This window comes from Rhinopithecus bieti, unplaced genomic scaffold, assembly GCF_001698545.2.
Source record: "Rhinopithecus bieti isolate Rb0 unplaced genomic scaffold, ASM169854v2 scaffold_40368, whole genome shotgun sequence".
In the NCBI taxonomy this organism is placed as follows: Eukaryota; Metazoa; Chordata; class Mammalia; order Primates; family Cercopithecidae; genus Rhinopithecus; species Rhinopithecus bieti.
In genome coordinates, this window is record NW_016817546.1 from 2,922,497 (window position 1) to 2,931,273 (window position 8,777).

Sequence of the window (8,777 nt, forward strand, 5' to 3'; positions counted from 1 at the left end):
TTTGAGACAAAGTTTCACTCTTGCCGCCCAGGCTGGAGTGCAGTGGTGTGATCTTGGCTCACTGCAAGCTCTACCTCCCAGGTTTAACTGATTCTCCTGCCTCAGCCTCCCGAGTAGCTGGGACTACAGGCATGAGCCACTGTGCCCAGCCTAACGATTTCAATTAAATTACTTCAAAGGCTCTATCTCCAAATACAGACACATTCTGAGGTCCTGGGCATAGGACTTGCCTTCAATATATGAACTGGGGGGGGACCCAATTCAACCCAAAACAGCCCTCAAAAGACTTCCCTCTTTTAAATGCAGACTAGATTATTCCTAACACCATCAGCGTAGATCGGGGTTCTCAGCCTCGGCACAGTTGACATCTGTCCAGATAATTTTTTGTTGTAGGAAGCTTTCCAGAACATGACATAGGGTATTTATTAATAGCAGGATCTCAGGCCTCTACCCGCTAGATGCCAGTCGCACCTCTCCCCTCCCTTGTAAGAACGAAAAATGTCCCCATTTATTCATTTATTGCCAAATGTCCCCTGCAAGGGGAAGAGCGCCCCCAGTGGAGAGCCACTGAATTAAGTGAAATGTAGGCCGACCTTAGAGAAGCATTGCAAGGGGACTGAGCACAGATGAAGAGGTTCGAGCGCTTACACAGCAGGCACAGAATCTTCCCTAAAAGCGGCGGATCCTGAGGAACCCCCTAAATGTCCAGATTCCCTCATGAATTTCAAGAGTAGTTATTGTGTGCCAAGTGTACATCAGGCGCTGATCTGGGCACTGGAGCAAAAAAGAGAACAAGACATTTTATTTTATTTTATTTTGTTTATTTATTTATTTTGAGACGGAGTCTCACTCTGTCACCCAGGCTGGAGTGCAGTGACACGATCTCGGCTCACTGAAAACTCTGCGTCCCAGGTTCAAGTGATTCTCCTGCTTCAGCCACCTGAGTAGCTGGGATTACAGGCGCCCGCCACCACGCCCGGCTAATATCGTATTTTTAGTAGAGATGGGATTTCGCCATGTTGACCAGGCTGGTCTTGAACTCCTGACCTCAGGTGATCCACCTGCGTCGGCCTCCCAAAGTGCTAGGATTACAGGTGTGAGCCACCATGCCTGGCTGAGAACATGACATTTTAAAACCCCTACCTTAAATATCATACATTTGAGTGGAGAAGACTGAAAATAAATAAGATAAATGAAATATGTAGAATGCTGGATCGTCATATGTGTGAATGTGAAAAAAAAAAAAAACAAAAACAAAAGCAAAGGAAGCCAGGAGGATAAGAAGTGCTGGGAGAATAATACTGAGATTTTTGTTTGTGTGTTAGATGGAGTCTTGCTCTGTTGCCCAGGTTGGAGTGCAGTGACATAATCTTGGCTCACTGCAACCTCTGCCTCCCAGGTTCAAGCGATTCTCCTGCCTCAGCCTCCAAGTCGCTGTGATTACAGGCATGCGCCACCATGCCCAGCTAATTTTTGTATTTTTAGGAGCGATCGGGTTTCGCCATATTGGCCAGGCTGGTCTCAAACTTCTGAGCTCAAGCAATCTGCCTGCCTTGGTCTCCCAAAGTGTTGGGATTACAGGCGTGAGCCACCACGCCCAGCCTGGAATGCTGAGATTTTCCAGGGTGGCCTGGGCAGGGCTCACTGAGATATGGGGACAGGCTGAAAATGGGGGAGTGGTCACTGAATAACGCGGATTCAGGATGAGCATCATGGTGGGAGGGAATAGCCAGGGCAAAGGCCCTGAGGCAGGAGCATCCCTGGGGAGTCTGAGGAATGGAAGGAGGCCTGTGGGGCTGAGGCATCTTCGACAACAGGGAGAGGGTGGCTGATAGAGTCAGTGAGGGAGGGGCGGGAGACAGATGATGGAGGGCTTTCGGGTCATGGCAGAGACAGGCTGGGACCCCGAGAGTTATGAAGAGCCTGTGGAGCTCCTATGTGTGTGTGGGTGGGGGTGCGGGAGGTGGGGGGTAAATCATCCAACATTTAGCAGGATTCCTCTAACAAGGGGCTAAAGAAGGCCCAGGGCAGAAGTCCAGCTATGTGACTATTACTACATCCAAGAGAGAAACAGGGATCCACGGACTAGCGCGGTGGGTGGCATGAGGTGCGGGGAGATCCTAGATGGATGTGTTTGATGGCAGTGCCAACGAGATTCGCTGATGTGCCAAACATGGGCTCTGAGAGAGCGGGAAGGTCTTTGGCTTCAGCAAACGGAAGACAGAGCCGCGATTAACTGAGACCAGGAGTCAGCAGAAGCAGCAGGTTTGGAAGGAGTATCAGAACGTTTGCTGTTTGTTTTCATTGAGGTAAAACAGACATAACATAAAATGTACTAGTTTAGCCACTGTGAAGGGCGCAGTTCTGTGGCCATTAGTACATTCACATTGTTGTGCAGCCATCATCACCACCCATCTCCAGAACCAGGGCATGAAGCCAGGGCACTTCGACACTGAGTTCCGTAGTGGAGCTGGGTTCAAGTTGGCCTAAAGACAGGGTTACAGCTGGCTGGGCACGGTGGCTCATGCCTGTAATCCTAGCACTTTGGGGGGCCGAGGCGGGTGGATCACCTGAGGTCAGGAGTTCAAGACCAGCCTGGCCAACATGGTGAAACCCCGTCTCTACAAAAATACAAATATTAGCCAGGCCTGGTGTCGGGCACCTGTAGTCCCAGCTACTTGAGAGGCTGAGGTGGAAGAATAAGTTCAACCCAAGAGAGGGAGGTTGCAGTGAGCCAGGATCGCACCACTGTGCTCCCAAGACTCCATCTAAAAAAACCAAATAAAATGAAATAAAGATAGGGTTGTCAGATATCCCTCTTCTCCAGGGACAGACCAGATTCTGGCCACTGCCCTATAATTGATAGTGGCTCTTCTCAGTCTGAAAAGTGTTCTAGTCTGGGTGATAATGACCACCCCACTTACTTTGAACTAAGAACTCCCAGGCAGCATCTCTCGTAAAGTAAAGATGCAGAGTTTCAGGGATTCAGAACCTCCACCTGGGTTCCTCCACCAGGAGCACATCTGTTCCTCGGACCCAGTTCAAGGGTGGGTGAAGGCCTGTTTTTGCCAATGACTAAACAACCTTGGAGAAGTCTGTGCACATCAGTTGCTATGTCCTTGGTTCTGGCAGGAAGCAAATGTAAACTCCTGGTCGTGAGGGCAACCGCATAGCCTTGGGTCTCCTTTCCTCCTCAACTCACTGGTTCTGACGCACTAAACAAATGATAAGCCTAGATTGCTAGTCTTTGGCTGTGATACCTCCTGCTAGAATTTCCATCTCTCCCACAGCCTACCCTGTGGGACCATCTGCTTCTTTACAGCAAATCTCACCTCACCTGTTGACATTTACATGCACATGCCAAAACTAAGAGAAAGCCTGAAGAATGTGGGACATGAGGAGCTGGGATGTCCCTGGGTCACTCCGCGCTTCGTGAGTCAGGCAGGCTAGAATGTGGCTGAAAATCAGGGAGTTATGGACACACATTCCAAAGTCCCCAGGGACATGTTCGGAATGAACGAAACTCCGTGACAGGCAAAAACAACAGCCCTTGTTTAATTCTGAAGTTTACATGCACATGGGCACTGTTCTAGCCCAACCTTTTGTTTCCATGGAAACCATTTATGATACCACAAAAAGAGGATTCTGACCAAAGTAAGGAAGGAATAGCAGCAATGGAAACTAGCTTTCGAATGAGCTTCAGGTAGAGGGACAGACATGAAAAAAAAAAAACAACAACAAGGAGACTGATATGGTTTGGATTTGTGGCCCTGCCAAAATCTCATGTCAAATTATAATCCCCAATGTTGGAAGAGGGGCCTGGCGGGAGGTGATTGAATCATGGCGGCAAACGTCCCCTTGCTCTTCTCATGATAGTGAGTGAGTTCTTATGAGATCTGGTTGTTTGAAAGTGTGCAGCACCTCCCCCTTCCCTCTCTCTTCCTCCTGCTCCAGCCATGTGGGATGTGTCTGCTTCACCTCCGCCTTCCGCCATGATTGTATGTTTCCTGAGGTCTCCCAACCATGCTGCCTGTACAGCCTGTGGAACCGTGAGCCAATTTAACCTCTTTCTTTATAAATGACCCAGTCTCAGGTAGTTCTTTACAGGAATGCAAGAACAGACGAGGATGGGCACAGTGGCTCATGCCTGTAATCGCAGCACTTTGGGAGGCCGAGACGGGCAGATCACAAGGTAAGGAGTTCGAGACCAGCCTGACCAACATGGTAAAACCCGGTCTGTACTAAAAATACAAAAGTTAGCCAGGTATGGTGGCACATGTCTGTACTCCCAGCTACTTGGGAGGCCAAGGCAGGAGAATTGCTTGAACTTGGGAAGTGGAGGTTGCAATGAGGCAAGATTACATCATTGCACTCCAGCCTGGGCGACAGAGTGAGATTCCATAAAAGAACAGACAAATACAGAGCCATGCCCAGCACTATTGTTAGGGAGAATGACTCTCTCAGGATGCCCTAAGATGGATGTCTGTGGCCCAGGCACAGCCCACTCCTCCCAGAATTGATTCTGATGATCTGGCTGGCTGAGTAACGCTTCCAAAAACTGCTTTACCCTTACATTTTGTTTTCTTTTCTTTTCTCAAGAAAAGAGGTGTTGTTCAACCAAGGGAAAGCACCCTCTGCTGTAACCCAAGCATGCAGAGGCATGGGGTGGAGGAGCAGAAGTCATCCAGAGTATTAGTTTCCTGTAATAAACTTGGTAGCTTAAAACAACAGAAGTTTATTTTCTTATAGCTCTGGAGGTCCAAAGTCCAAAATCTGGGTGTCAGCAGATCCATGCTCCCTTTGAAGACCCTAGGACAGACTCCTTCCTTGCTTCCTCTGGTATTGGTGACTTGCTGGCCTGTGGTTGCTTCACTCCAATCTCTGCCTCTGTCTTCTCATGGCCATCTCCCCTGTGTCTGTGTCTCAAATTTCCCTCTACCTTTTTCTCATAAGGACACCTGTCAGTGGAGCTACAGTCCATCCTCAACCCAGGATGATCTCAAGATCGTTGATTACATCTGCAAAGACCCATTCTCCAAATAAGGTCCCTTTCTCATGTTCTGGGGGTTAGGACTTGGACATCACTTTTGGGAGTCACGATTTAACCCACTATACCCATATAACAGGAGACTTTGCCCTGGCAACTATAAAAATTCACATTCCATTTTGGGAGGCCAAGGTGGGCGGATCACGAGGTCAGGAGATCGAGACCATCCTGGCTAACACGGTGAAACCCCGTCTCTACTAAAAATACAAAATAAATTAGCCAGGCATGGTGGCACACGCCTGTAGTCCCAGCAGAGGCTGAGGCAGGAGAATTGCTTGGACCCAGGAGGTGGAGGTTGCAGTGAGCCAAGATTGTGCCACCACACTCCAGCCTGGGCAACAAGCGAGACTCCATCTCAAAAAAAAAAAGAAAAGAAAAGAAAAAAATTTCACATTCTGAGCACCAAATGGGAAACCCCATAGGTTTTGAAGCTTTGGCCAATTTCAGAAAAATGCATGAGCCATTCCTACCACTCCAAGACCTGGGCACGGCAGGGAATCTGGGGCGTTGCCATGGTAATTCTAAACCTTGAAACTTTTGTCTTTTCATATTGTTTGCAAGGAACTAGTTATTCAAACCTCATATGAAATGCAGGAATCCAACAGATAGGCAGTTTCTAGAGTAAGCTCATTGCTCGGAGTGAGAACTCCCCTCTGCCTTCATTGAAGAAACAGCATCTGTGACGTTCTTGGGGTTCTCCCAAATGACCACCATACTAGGCTTAGCAACAACCTGAAACTTTCACTATAATCAGACATATTTGAGAGGGAGGAGGACAGACGAGATAGAAGAGAAATGCTCCAATACCACCCTCCACCACTCCTATTCAGCAGAAATTTTGAAAACGCTTGAAGGAGGCCAGACACAATGGCTCACGCCTATAATCCCAGCATTTATAGAGGCTGAGGCAGGTGGATTACTTGAGCTCAGAAGTTCGAGATCAGCCTGGGCAACATGGTGAGAACCCGTCTCTATAATTAAAAAAAGAAAAAAAAAAAAAAAGAGGCCTGGAACAGTGGCTCAAGCCTGTAATCCCAGCACCTCAGGAGGCCAAAGTAGGTGGATCACCTGAGGTCAGGGGTTCAAAACCAGCCTGGCCAACATGGCAAAGCCCTATCTCTATTAAAAATACAAAATTCAGCTGGGCGCGGTGGCTCAAGCCTGTAATCCCAGCACTTTGGGAGGCCGAGACGGGCGGATCACGAGGTCAGGAGATCGAGACCATCCTGGCTAACCCGGTGAAACCCCATCTCTACTAAAAATACAAAAAACTAGCCGGGCGAGGTGGCGGCGCCTATAGTCCCAGCTACTCCGGAGGCTGAGGCAGGAGAATGGCGTGAACCCAGGAGGCGGAGCTTGCAGTGAGCTGAGATCCGGCCACTGCACTCCAGCCTGGGTGACAGAGCAAGACTCCGTCTCAAAAAAAAAAAAAAAAAAAAAAAAAAAAAAAAAAAAAAATTCAGCTGGGGGGGGGGTGTGTGCCTGTAATCCCAGGTACACAGGAGACTGAGGCAGGAGAATTGCTTGAACCCGGGAGGCAGAGGTTTCAGTGAGCCAAGATCGTGCCACTGCACTCCAGCCTGGGCCACGGAGCGAAACTCCATCTCAAGAAATAAAAAAAAATAATAAAAATAAATAAATTAAAAAAAAAGAAAATGCTTGAGGCTGGGTGTAGTGGCTCACACCTGTAATCCCAGTAACATGGGAGGCCCTAGGTGAAAGAGGATCACTTGAGGCCAGGAGTTCAAGACCAGCTGCAGCNAAAAAAAAAACAAAACAACAACAAAAAAAATTCAGCTGGTGGTGTGGTGTGTGCCTGTAATCCCAGGTACACAGGAGACTGAGGCAGGAGAATTGCTTGAACCCGGGAGGCAGAGGTTTCAGTGAGCCAAGATCGTGCCACTGCACTCCAGCCTGGGCCACGGAGCGAAACTCCATCTCAAGAAATAAAAAAAAATAATAAAATAAATAAATTAAAAAAAAAGAAAATGCTTGAGGCTGGGTGTAGTGGCTCACACCTGTAATCCCAGTAACATGGGAGGCCCTAGGTGAAAGAGGATCACTTGAGGCCAGGAGTTCAAGACCAGCTGCAGCAACCTAGTGAAACTTCATCTCTATTTAAAAATTAAATTAAAATTTTCACAACAAAACTCTTGACTCTACAAAGATACTGTTGGTAACACGGACAGTGAGTGAAAAGCCTCCGTATGAACAGCTTGTCATGACTGGCATGACTCTGTCATGCACATCTCTGGTTACAAGGAGCTGCAGAGGGCCAGGCGGCAGGTGAAAGCTTGTTTCTCCAGGAAGCAACAAACTTCGAGAAGGCAGGGCTTTTGTGGAATCTTCCTGGAACTGTCATGCAAGAAAGCCTGGGAAAGGGAAGATTTGAGTAAGTTCAGTCTGGACAGAATTTTGGCTGCAGATTCTCTTGGTAATTTCCTTTTACATGAAGTAAAACCCTGAGCGACTTTCCTCATGTTAATACATCCATCACCTTCTCGATCCAGCATCCCACTTCCAGTAGCGTGCTGGGGCCTCTTATAGCATGCTGAGGCCTGAACACATGGTCTGACTTTGCAGTCATGGCACTGAGCTCCTGAAAACCTACTGAAAAGGAGGATGCGGAGGAAAACCCTCTCCTTGATGGTGTCCCACATGGCAGAAACAGGCGTTGCTCCTAGAATACTTTCAGGCCCAGGATCAGCTTCACAGTGAAAAACCAAGACTAGACCCATGCACAGTGGCTCAAGCCTGTAATCCCAACACTTTGGGTGGCCAAGGCAGGCAGGCGGCTTGAGCCCAGGAGTTTGAGACCAGCCTGGCCAACATAGCAAGACCCTGTCTCTACACAAAATATAAAAATTAGCCAGGCGTGGAGGCATGTGCCTGTAGTCCCAGCTACTCAGGAGGCTGAGATGGGAGGATTGCTTGAGCCCAGGAGGTGGAGGCTGCAGTGAGCCAAGATCTCACCATTGCACTCCAGCCTGACAGAGTGACAGACACGCTGTCCCAAAATAAAAAAATACAAATAGATAAACCAGGACTGGGAAAACAGAGCTAAGGTGGTATGTCCACTTGTGAGCCTTCTGGAAGGCTGTGCACTTTTGAAAAGAACCAGAGAAGCCAGGCACGGTGGCTCACGCCTGTAATCCCAGCACTTTGGGAGGCCGAGGAGGGCGGATCACCTGAGGTCAGGAGTTCAAGACCAGCCTGGCTAACATGGTGAAACCCTGTTTCTACTTTTAAAAAATACAAAAAACATAGCCGGGAACGGGCGCGGTGGCTCACACCTGTAATCCCAGCACTTTGGGAGGCTGAGGCGGGTGGATCACAAGGTCAGGAGTTCGAGACCAGCCTGGCCAACATGGTGAAACCCCGTCTCTACTGAAAATACAAAAAATTAGCCAGGCACGGTGGCAGGCACCTATAATCCCACCTACTCGAAAGGCTGAGGCAGGAGAATCGCTTTAACCCAGGAGGCAGAGGTTGCAGCGAGCCGAGATCACACCATTGCACTCCAGCCCGGACGACAGTATGAGACTCAGTCTCAAAAAAAAAAAAAATAGCCAGACACAGTGGTGTGCGCCTGTAATCCCAGCTACTAGGGAGGCTGAGGCTGGAGAATTGCTTGAACCCAGGAGGCAGAGGTTGCAGTGAGCCGAGATGGTGCCATTGCACTCTAGCTTGGGCAACAAAAGTGAAATTCTGTCTCAAAAAAAAGAAAAGA

General features: G+C 48.6%; 1 long non-coding RNA gene across 1 annotated transcript in view; it reads right to left on the reverse strand.

The window, feature by feature from the left end:
• The window catches only part of LOC108517922 (uncharacterized), a 5,352-nt gene extending 1,878 nt beyond the window's left edge, over positions 1-3,474 (reverse strand). Inside the window, exon 1 of the long non-coding RNA XR_001882245.1 lies at positions 3,338-3,474. This is a non-coding gene — a long non-coding RNA (uncharacterized LOC108517922). The remainder of the gene's footprint in view (positions 1-3,337) is intronic.
• Between the last annotated feature and the right edge of the window lie 5,303 nt (positions 3,475-8,777).